At 46.0% G+C, this 12,039-nt stretch overlaps 1 long non-coding RNA gene across 1 annotated transcript; it reads left to right on the top strand.

The window, feature by feature from the left end:
- Positions 1-7,144: 7,144 nt before the first annotated feature.
- Positions 7,145-8,915, top strand: LOC142584088 (uncharacterized). Its single transcript, XR_012828692.1, has 2 exons — positions 7,145-7,580; positions 8,783-8,915. It is a non-coding gene; the product is annotated as an uncharacterized LOC142584088 (long non-coding RNA).
- The last annotated feature ends 3,124 nt before the right edge of the window (positions 8,916-12,039 follow it).

The raw sequence follows: 12,039 nt of genomic DNA, 5'->3' as shown, positions 1-12,039 counted from the left end.
CAATATCGACAAGAACAAGAACTGGGAGCAGATCGGTACCTTTAGGTACCTCAATGTTGACTAATTGTTACGTTACCATTGAAAATCCATTGTGCTTAGACGGCCCGTTGTGTTTGTTTTGTTGAATGGTTGTTGGGTTACCATTGCTTCTGCATTGAACTGACGTTGTGGTAGTTCTGTTGACATGTCTTTGAGTTATTATTGCCACAGCACTGAAAAGTACATTGTGGCCCAGTTGAAATGCCATTGAAATATGATTTACGTTTCGTTGGGCTAGTGGATTTTTATTCATATATTGAAATTGCTTTGCTGTGCACACTTGCATGCCCCGGTGCCTGCTCATAACTTTCCCAAACACAAACAAAAGCAAAGGAGACTGATCAATTTGAAGTACCTCTATTTACACTAAAGATGCGTGCACATGAAACATTATTACAGTACGTAAGCCACCACTAAATGGAACCTGGAGACATAGGCTTGTACCTACAGCACTATAGCAGTGTAAATACATCTGAAAAAAAACTTATATATATGAATTAAATTAAAACGATCGTTGTGGTCTTGACTTTCGACTTAAGTTTATGACTAGAAGGCAAAGCGACTCAAAAGACAGGGCTTAAGCATACCCAAGAAACAACCAACTTTGAACACATCAACGCTTGAAGCTGCTTGCGTGTGAATACACAAAAGACATCTGAATATGTTACATTAAAATGTTTTGTAAACTAACAGATCACAGGAAGAGCTACGGTTGACTGTGAGAAGGCAAAATAACACTTGAAATAAACGACTTTATGTAAATATATACAAGCTTGAGAACACGTCTTTCACCGCGATTAAAATTTAATTAAGTACCAAAATAGACTTGCCTGAGCTTTTTGTCTTCGAGATGCATATATCTTCAGGTTGCCCAATTATTTTCTAAAATAACATCACTCAACTTAACTAATAATTGAAGAGACATCATTTAGAAAGTTGTCGGGCATGGTGAACATCTGGATCATGTTTCTGACGAGCCAGGTTTGCTTTCTTCAAAAATAAACTTCTAAAACTTTTGTGTAATGGATGCAGCTTATCTTCCTGGCACAAGTCAAGAACAAACAGTACACCATTTGATAATGCTAATTTGGGGTGCAGAAGAGTTTGTTGGCGGCATTTCCTCAATATAGTTAGCTCATTTGCAGGTAATTTTTCTGGACTTGCACAAAGCTAATTAGAGCACTTTTTCGGGCCTTTTTCGCTATTCCCAGTAACTTTTTTTTTTGTTTTTGGTTTTACGTGCCAAAACCACTTTCTGATTATGAGGCACGCCGTAGTGGAGGACTCCGGAAATTTTGACCACCTGGGGTTCTTTAACGTGCACCTAAATCTAAGCACACGGGTGTTTTCGCATTTCGCCCCCATCGAAATGCGGCCGCCGTGGCCGGGATTCGATCCCGCGACCTCGTGCTCAGCAGCCCAACACCATAGCCACTGAGCAACCACGGCGGGTTCCCAGTAACTAAGTGGTACCTCAGTCAATAAAGAGATAAGGCAAGGCTAATACCTTGAACGATAAGAGAAAAAATATTTAGCACAGAAAATTGGTAGTAACACACGGCTGACACAATTCCAAACAGCCAAATAAATGGTCACCTGGACTTCCAGTATCAAGTATCCCAGAAATACTCATAAAGGATGAGAAAAGGTTCCAATGACTGGACAGCCAGATTGGTGAGACAGTGAAAAACGCAAATAAATATGTATACGAAAACCCAATGACTTCAATTTCGCAGGTAAAATGTTATTAAAATGCTACCAGAATTTTATTGCATAAAATATATAAAAGTTGCATAAAAATTGGGACAAAGCAGTGACAAAGACGGAGGGAGATACAGCACCCATGTTGAGAAATATTACAAGTGATATACATGCATGTTTAAGCTCACGGCAATTTTTTCTCCAAGATATACAAAAGGAACACATGCACTTACCGCATAAAAAGGTTCCTGCGCCTAGAGAATGCAGCACAGTACAAATCAGCGTCATGAGAACGGAAAAGTAGAGCTTAGTATGTTTAAAAACTACGAATGCTTGCATACCTACAAACAGGCATGTGGCATGTCATGCCTTGAATGGACGAAATTCATAAACCTTACACACAAAGGAAGTTACCATCACTCTTATTGGCTTCCTCAGGGGAGTCCTTGAAGTTGAACCAGAAAAATGTACATCAGTGTTAAAAACAAAGAGACGATAAGACTCTATAGCGTTCTTCCTGAAATAAACAGCGCAAATAACTTCATGTATCAATTCTATGGACACTTCGCCTCTTCGGTGTACATTTATATTTGACAACCACCCGAACAGAGACGAGAAGGATGAATTAAGGTGGGAACACACATGAACGCTGACTCAACTAGAAGTTTATTCGTGAAGACAAAGATTTTAAACACACTGGCCAACTTCACAAAGAAGAAGCCACGGATGCGCAGCAGAAACAGCCCGCCACAGCAAAAAAGGACCAGAAGACGTCCTGTAGAATAAATATGTGCCTCAAAAAATAACAAAAACATGAAAACTGATCGGTTTGTCTTGTGATATTAACGAGAAGTACTGCAGCAACTCTTTCCCATTAAGGGTCACAAAAATCTTGCTTATGAATTTTTTTTCGTGATCAATAAATAATGCTTCCATAATTCCTCTTGTGTTCCGGTATTTGTGGTGAAACAATCGTTCTTTCTGCTCTATACCGCTACACCAAAGGAGTTCCAGAATCAATATTTATTGATCACAAACGAAACAAATGCATAACCATGTTATTTGTTGCCCTTAGTGGGAAAAAGTTGCAGTTCTCAAAAGAGTATTTCTCGTTGGGCAGTATCACTTATCGGACAAATCTTTCGCTTTTTCGTAAAATTTGTCCGATAGTTCTCATTATTCACGCACGTTTATTCTACATGACATGGCTTTTTCATATTTTTTTTCTTGTCGCACGGGGCTGTTTCTGCCACGTATGCACGGTTTTTTACCTTTGTCAAGTTGACCAGTGTCTTTATTACCTCTGTCATCGAAAGTAAACCTTTAGTTGAGCTTCAGCTCGTGTGTGCTCCTACCTATTTCGTCGTCCATCGTCCGCCTCTGTTCGTGCTGCTGTTTACAGTACGCACGTATCACTTGGTTAGGCTGGTAAACATTCTCACAAGCAAAAGTAAATGTCTCCCCTCAAAAGGTAGCCCATCTTTTACTACTAAACGCCAGAGCAAATCGAAAGTAAGCCTTCACAGCGTCCATGCGGCAGCTAGTACACCTCAGAGCAGCACAAAAAATTGTTGAAAACCCCACTTGGTGGAGAGTGGCAACAGAGATGCGAGCTTGCTAGTGAATCAGCCACATATCAACGGCTGTCACTTCCACGACACCAATGTGCTCTTGACGTAGAACACTTTAGCACCTGGGCATTAGCTGCATGCGTAACCTGTGAGAACGGAATGCGGACAGAAAATGAGATTACGCAGATTAAGAATCTGCCACACACTGCACATAACTACGCACGAAATAGAAGTACACACTATACTGGCAAGTAAAAATTTGCGACTCTTTACTAGTGCCGTCGAGAAAAGGAAGAAATGGGTTGTTACGGTAAATGTTAGCTAAAACACGCACAGCGATGTTTCACAGCGCGGAAAAATATTCCCGGCTCAAGAACAGTTTACACCCTTTGGCTTGCCCCTTCTGCCACACAAAAATAATCGTCATCTGCCTTGATGCGTTTCCTTTCTTTATCGCTGCGAGCCCGGAACTTTCCAGTAACGAATGGCACGCGCGTTATCAGCATAGAACAGTTTACACCCTTTGGAGTGCCCCTTCTGACAACGCGCGTGCCGTTCGTCACTGGAAAGTTCCCGGCTTGCAGCGATAAAGAAAGGAAACGCATCGAGGCAGATGACGATTATTTTTGTGTGGCAGAAGGGGCAAGCCAAAGGGTGTAAACTGTCCTTAGAGTGAAGGACCACGCGACGGTGCATAGCGGATACCAAGCAGATATCGAATCTTTGGAAGTCCAGCAGAAGGAATGACCTAAACATACACTGAGAGCGATGCGAGCGTGCCTGTGCGAGTGAGAACATGTACCGCTTCTTTGAAGCTAGCCGCTCCGGCGTGGCTCCGATCATCCCACGCCATTTGTGTGCAGAACGTCGCGTACACGCCCTTGCGCGTTTGGCGCGGTAGCGTCTGCGCAGTGAGCTAGCTTTATGCACGCGTTCGCCGCGCAAACGGTGCTCGAGTGCGACACAACGCGCCGATTCGCGCTCCTTTCGCTTCTGCAAGCAACGCACATTCGGATCGGTCCAACTCAAAGCGGCAGCAGAGAACGGTGGCATGTTTCGGTTATCGCCTATTAATATAGTACAGTACGCCTTCAGCGGCAACCCGCCGCGCTAGGTAAAGATGCTTACTGCGGTAGTTTTGGCGGCGATAGGCGAGCCCGTCGGCGGCTGTGTTCTTTGCCGATATCGTCACCACACCCATAGAGAAAGGAATACAAGAGCGGAAACTCACATAGAGCCCAGCGGCCGAACTGACTGCAGCGCACCAAGCCGTGGGCGTTAATGCCTGAAGCACACTTCCGGTTTCGGTTTTGTGCGCGCGCGTTTTGAATACTAGCTGCTGCGCGTCACGCCGGCTCTGTTTTTGTTTTTAGCAGCAAATATTTTATTTATTTTTATTTAGGAAATATTTATTCGCAAATCACTTTATTAGTAAGTAAAAATGATTGCGAACGATCTTCACAAGCCTCTATTGAATATGTGCCACGTGCAATTTCATAAAGACGCAAGACACCTTGTGAAATGAGGAAATGTTTATTTTATTCTTTGTAAATGCTCGTCGCGGGCTTTTTGTGCATTCATCCAACGTTGTGGCACCAGGTAAGCAGCAATAGTTTCCACAGGAAGCTCCCACCAGACGACGTGAGCTGAAAAATTACAAGCAAGATTTATTTTGTTATTAACATGTAAGAATAATGCCTGTAGAGGCGAAGCATCCGAGAGTGGTGAATGGGAGGCATTACAAACAAAAGCAGTTCGTATTTACACACACGGCGTAGAAAATACCCGACTCATCCCAAGCAATGCCGTACAGTAGCGATCAATTTGAAGGTGATCGCGCGAGCATCGACCGGCGGGCCTTCCATGCAGCATAGCGGCCGATTTCGGAACTGCGAAGGTAAAGATTGCGCTGCCTTCTTCCCCTATTATGCTATTCCAGGCTGCAACCATCACCCCCCAGACCAACTCGCCACATTTTTGTTTCCCTTTCATGGCAATGATCTGTGTGCGTCGCTTCCTCATGCATATCTTGGCTAACAATGACGCCTCTGTGCAACAGCTCATAACACAACCGAAATGAATTCGCAGATTATGCCGTGAACGGTGACGGGAGGGACAGCTTTTCAGGGAGCACCGAAAGATAGAGAGGGGAGCTATCTGATGTTTCCCTCTCGACCGACGGTGATGACGTAACGTGGCGCTGCTCCTAGTTTTTGGTCGCCGCTCGAGCGATCTCCTTCCAATTGATCGCGACTGTACATACCACAAACACATTCCAATTCCAAGCATTCCCCTCTTTCCAAGACTTGTTTCCTGCGCTTTAATACCACGAATGTGCGGGCTACGGCGCGTTTCGCGAACTTGGCTACGACCGACGCGATAGTACGCTACGAATACAGAGGTGGCCACAACACAGGCTCTCAACCAGAGCATGCTGGACGCTCGCAGAATTCCTTCTACTCGCACTAAAGACAAATGCGTGGTTGCCATTCAGAAGAAAGAATTTTCGAGTTAATAGTTCCTTGCGTTTGAGCCCCTTGGCTTATCTCTTGTGCATTCTGGGCCGGTATTTTGTAGCGACGCCTTTTCCGATTCTATGCCTTTTCAGGCTTTTCGCGCTTGGCCAGTGGTCAGAGCGACGATCTGCCCACATTATCAACGGGATCAGGCGGCCGTGTGTGGTGGATGATAAGAATAGCATAGAATAAGGCATAAGGCATCGCTACAAAATAGCGGCCCTGCAGACGCAAGCAACGCACTCCCGTGTTATCACTCTTGACGATTGCTCGTCGCGTTTTCGACAAGCGTCTGTACCGAAAGAAGGCTTAAATTGTTGCGGGGACATAAAAATTGCCACAAACTTGTCGCAGTAAAATTCAGTACGCGCCAAACTATCTTTGTCACCACGGACGAGCTGCTTTTCGCTGCGTCACAACAGGCGCGGCGAGCGGGCCTCATAACATAAAAGTACCTAAAATAATTTTCTGCAATGTTGGGCGTCAGAGAAAGCGCCATGAACTTGTCCGTGCATTAAAGCGCGAAACCGCCCACCACGCCTAAACTGATTTTCGCTAACCGCGTCACAGCGCCAGGCACGCCCACTGCGCTCGAAAGGTACCCCAAAAAGTAATGAAATTAGTGTCAATAATGTTGGCAGTCAGAGAAAGGGCCAAAACTTGTCGCAGTAAAAGTCAGTACACGCGAAACTGTGTCACAGCCTCCTGTGCGACTAGCGTGCCCAAACACTACCGAAATTAGTTAAAATAATATTGGGGCTCATAGAAAGCGTCGCAAACATCTCCCAGTACGATTCATTAATTCAAATTAACTGCTCCACGACGGCCACGCTGTTTTTCGTTAACTTCGTCACAAGTCTAGCCTAGGTGCCGGGCAGTAAGCCTAATTGCTTGAAGTGCGTCGCAGACTGCTCAACAAAGTTTCTCACCTTCCCGTAGTCCAATAGTGCAGTGGTGCCATGCCGAGGTTCCGAAGGAACGCAATAATTCGCCGGGAGGCCACCAAACCAGGCTAAATCCCAAAATAGAAAAACAGGCAGACGGGTACCCGAACAGTCCAACGATCACATGTGCGGCCGGTCTCTCTCGCTTCGGCGGTGTGTCTGACGAATGACGCAAACATCTGGCTCATCATTCGCCGGTTCGCCTGTCGCTAGGCAACGGAAGTAAGCCGCAAAGCTTAATTTAATTTATGCGCAAGGATTTTTACTTTTTTCCGGGAAAGACTAAAAAAATAAAACAATTTCTGTTATTCTCATTTCACATTATTTTTTTTTCGGTGCTCGCGGCTCCGATTCGCCGGCGTTAATACCATAGAGAAAGAAATTCAACAAGAGGGGACAATCTTCAAAAACTGGCAACAGGAAAGACGTCACGCCTAGTTTCAACAACATCCGTTAGTTGACGCGAGCATCAGAAAAAAAAAGAATGTGAAATAAACTTCCAGACAACGTTTTATTTTTTTAATTCTTTCCCACTAAAAGTGAAAAAGTTTTGCGTGTAAATGAACTTACACTTTGCAACTTTTTGTTGCGTTGCCTAGCAACAAGCTAGCGGCACGCCAGACGCGCGTGCATACGTCATGCGCCAGACAAGCCGCAGGAGTGAGCGAGGCCGGCCGTACGTGCGAAGCTCGCGTGCTCGGCGACCCGTCTGTTTTGGATATAGCCCATGTTTTTGGGCTCCCGGCCTTCTCTATGCTTTTCTTGCGTATCGTCTGCATTTCGACACGGCACCACTGGACTACGGCAAGGTGAGAAATTGTGTTTGACAGTGTGCGGCGCATTTTAAGCACATTTAGGCTTAGTTCGAGTGGCGGAGTTAGCGAAAAACAGCTCCGCCGTCCTGGCGCAGTTAATTTGAGTTAATGCCTCGTCCTGGGAGATGTTTGCGACGCTTTCTATGAGTCCCAACATTACTGTAACTTATTTCGGTAGGTTTTGGGCACGCTTGCCGCGCCCGGCTTATTGACGCAGTAAGCGAAAACCGGCTCGGCCGTGTGAGGCATTTGCCTGTGTACATGCGTGTACTGCGTCGTAGCGCCTAAGACAGACAAGTTTTCGCGCATTCTGTGGCCCCCAACATTATTGGAACTAGCGTCGTTATATTTGGGGTAGTTTAGAAGCACGGTTGCCGCGCCCGGCTTATTGACGCAGTTAGCGAAAAGCAGCTCGGCTGTGTGCCGCAGTTAGTTTCGCGTGTACTGGATCTTACTGGTAGAAGTTCGTGACGCATTCTCTGACCCGAAAAAGTATTGTAATTTATCTGGTAACATTTTGGGATATCTTAAGGCTTGCTCGCCGCGCCTGGGGTTGTGAAGGTGTTAGCAAAAAAGCAAGCCGGCCATAGTGAGTTAGTTTTGCGTGTACTGAATTTTAGTGGCACAAGTTTGTGACTCATTTTATAGCCCTGCAACAAGATATACCTTATTTCGGTACTCACGCTTCTCGAAAACGCGACGAGCGATTGCCGAGAGTGATAACACGGGAGTGTTGCATGCGCCGGCAGGACGCGTAAAAGATAACACGGAGGAGCTCAAGAACATGACATCTACGTATTATGAGCGACTGAAAACAGGCTTTGCACCCACGAGTCTGACTTGAGTGCCATTAGAAGGCATTCTGCGAGCGTGTAACATGGTCTGGCTGAGCCTGTGTGTGTACTTCGCGTACCATCGTGTCGACTGAGGCCAAGTTGTTTTGGAAACGCGCAGTCACCCGTGTATTTGTGCACTTAAAGTGCAGGAAATAATGCCAGGGAAAGGAGGGGTGCTTGAAAATCGGATGTTCAGATTTTATGGCATTGTTTCGGAGGAGTCTTTGCTGCGAAATGTACGTAAAAGTGAATTTATCTGTAATGCCGCTTATTCACCACTTACGCACGTTTCGCCTCTACACGAAATACTCCTGTTAGGTCAATATGCCAAAATGATACATGCTTGTAATTTACTTTCAGCTGATGGGATCCGGTGGAGCATCGTACGGCAACGACTGCTGCTTACCTGGTGCCACAACTTTCGATGAATGCAGAAGAAGCCCGGAACGAGCATTTATATAGAGCAAAATAAACATTTCATCATTTCAGAAGACGTCTTTCGTTTTCTTTATGAAATTGCACCTGACAGATTCGGTGCAGTCTTGTAAAGGTCAATCGCAATCATTTCTACGTAATAATGAAACGATTCCACGCCAAGGCCACGCGAGGTTCAGCAGAAGCGAAAAAAAAATGCCGCGCCGAGCAGCGGAGCCAGCGCGGCGTGTACCAACTGGTGTTCAAAACGCGCGCGCCCAAAACCGAAACCGGAAGGAGTCTACAACATCCGCTTGGTGTGCTACAGTCAATTCGGCCGCTGGGCTCTATGGGAGTGTCCGCTCTTGTTGAAATTTCTTTCTCTATGTTAATACTATAGCGCGACGTGTTTCCTGCTTCCAGTTTTCGCCGAGTGTCCGCTCTTGTTCTATTCCTTTCTCTATGCCACACCTCTGTTCATTTGCGCTGTGTATCCGTGTGCAGTCACCGCGCGGAAGCTTTTACTAATCCGTTGGCCGCTCTCCGCAAATCCCACAGAGGCGAAATATATTTTGCGGTGTGCTGCATCATTAGCCGCAACCTAAATCGAGGCGCGCTTAACCGCTACGGCACAAAAGGTGATCACACTAACTGTATGATACACGATGAGCCACTACGGATTAAAAAAAAATAATTCTGATGTCCTACGTGCCAAACCAACGATCTGATTATGAGGCAGGTCGTAGTTGGGGACTCCGTAATAATTTTGACTTCCTGCAAATTTTTACGTGCATACAATGCACAATGCACGAGCGGTGTTACATTCTGCTCCTTTGGAATGCGGCCGCTGCAGGGATCATATCCACGACCTCGCGACCCAAATTGCCAAAGCGGCCGCGATAGTTAGGAAATGCCTAAGCGTGAAGTGCAACACTGCCTTCCGGTACGAGTGTGGTACAAGTGTAGCACAGCTGCACACCTGCTGCACAATTATTTGTCGCGGTTCTCCTATGCTCGTAGTGCCTGCCTAAATACCTTGAAAGGCAGCGCGCCTCTCACATATCGGAACGCGATAACAAGCGCTTAGACAGCCAACGTGAGCCCCTATGAAAGATGACGTGGACTGCTGTACAAAATTATCACTGCGCAGAGAAGCCGATCCTTATGTTCCAATTGGTTTGCTTGAAGAAAGTGAACGGTGTGCTTAATATCTCACGCTTGTCATTGTCAAAATAGAAAAAAAGGCTACGTGCTCAAGAAAACGAGATTACTTACCTATCTGCAGAAGTTCGGCTGCGACTATTTCGGGGTGCCTTCTCTCCAACAGGCATCATGATCTCTGCAGCGCAACTCATCAAAACAACCAGGCTCGCACATCAGTCGAAGATTAGTAGCTGGGTGAGCCAACAACTTCAACGCATAAACGTCCCACTTATCGTCGTTAAAGCATTTCACTAAAATGTGCGTCATGATGTCCGAAAAGAAAAAAATAATTTCATCAAAAAGCACGAGGCGTGAAACACCGCACAACGGCTACCAAGTAACTGAGTCTGAAAGCCGTTCACAGCTCCACTATCGTATTGAGTTATAAAAACCTTTCAAACACAAAATAACGGCACTTAAAAACCGCTAATTAATTATCAGTAAGTTTTCATCCACTAATTGATTTATTTCTTTATTTATTTCAGTACTCTCAGGGCCAGAGGCATTACAGAGAGGGGAGGCATACAAAATCGGCGGCAGATTTCTTAAATTTGTTGAAGTCTGTGATGGCAGCCCTGAAGGCAGGGAGGTGGTTTCAGTCATTTCCAGTTCGAGGAACAAATGAATTTATACAAAGGCTAGTTCGGCATTGCGGTATTCCTACCTTGAAGTTGTGGTCAGCGCGTGAAGATATATAGGCTGGAGAGAGGAGTAACTTATCTTTGAGAATAGACTTGGTATAATAAATTCTGTGAAAAAGACATAAGCGAAAATATTTACGGCGCAGAGAAAGAACGAGAAGACCAAGTGCAGATTTCATTGCAGATACGCTCGCTGTTCGGGAATAATTTGAAACAATAAAACGGGCGGTGCGGTTTTGAACAGACTCTAAAGCGTTAATTAAGGTTATCTGATTAGGATCCCAAAAGGAGCAAGCATATTCTAGTTTAGGTCTGATTAACGTCCTATATAGATGAAGCTTAATGGTGCTGTTAGGAGCTATGAAATGGCGCCGTAGGAATCCGAGCGTGCGGTTAGCCTGGTTGGATATTGTCACGTGGTAGTGACGGTAAAGAAAGAAGCAGTACGGTGGAATACAAAACTAGCTTTTATTGGGCGAACCTGTGCCCACAAAACAGGCTACACTTATAGCACAACGATAGCGGCGAACACGGTCGGCGATCGTCGGAAATTTGATCAGCGGGTCAAGCGCGTCGGCTTTTATAGAGCAGTCGTCGAATGTTCCAGACTAATCGTTCGGACCCGCGTGCCTTCCACATGTTCTACACCATTCGCGTTACGCGATGGAGTCAGATAACACAAGGTTCGGCGACAACAGACAGCCGGGTAGAAGCATCGATAACTTTCCAGAAACGTCGGATACATGCAGGCGCGTCCCACGCTGTGCGATTACATTTGTTAAGCGGCGAAACGTGGTCGTCCGATAAAGGTAAGTACACGTGTCAATACCCCCCTCTTAAAAAGCATCGACCCGATGCTCCAAACAAACGAAGGTAATAAACAAACGCACTCGTAGCAAAGAAAAGAACAAAAATGGCGAAGTTTGTCAGCGTCCGTAAAAGGGTTTAAGGCGCACCACGTGGACCACTTCAGATCGTGCGCGGCGCCGTTGTGAATGCAAAATGCCGTCTGGCACGACCTCATAGTCCAGAGCGCCAATACGTCGGATGACCTTGTAGGGTCCGAAATAGCGTCGGAGTAGTTTTTCACTGAGTCCTCGTCGGCGTATCGGGGTCCAGACCCAAACACGGTCGCCAGGTTGGTACTCGACGAAGCGTCGTCGGAGGTTGTAGTGTCGGCTGTCGGTCCTCTGCTGGCTCTTGATTCGCAGGCGGGCTAGCTGTCGGGCTTCTTCGGCGCGCTGGAGATAGCTAGCGACGTCAAGGTTCTCTTCGTCAGTTACGTGCGGCAGCATGGCGTCAAGCGTCGTCGTCGGGTTCCTGCCGTAAACCAGCTTAAACGGCGTGATCTGTGTTGTT

The sequence above is a fragment of the Dermacentor variabilis genome, chromosome 6 (genome assembly GCF_050947875.1).
Source record: "Dermacentor variabilis isolate Ectoservices chromosome 6, ASM5094787v1, whole genome shotgun sequence".
NCBI classification, from domain to species: Eukaryota; Metazoa; Arthropoda; class Arachnida; order Ixodida; family Ixodidae; genus Dermacentor; species Dermacentor variabilis.
The sequence above is the reverse complement of the archived record's forward strand: the minus strand, read 5'-3'. Positions and strand labels throughout refer to the sequence as shown.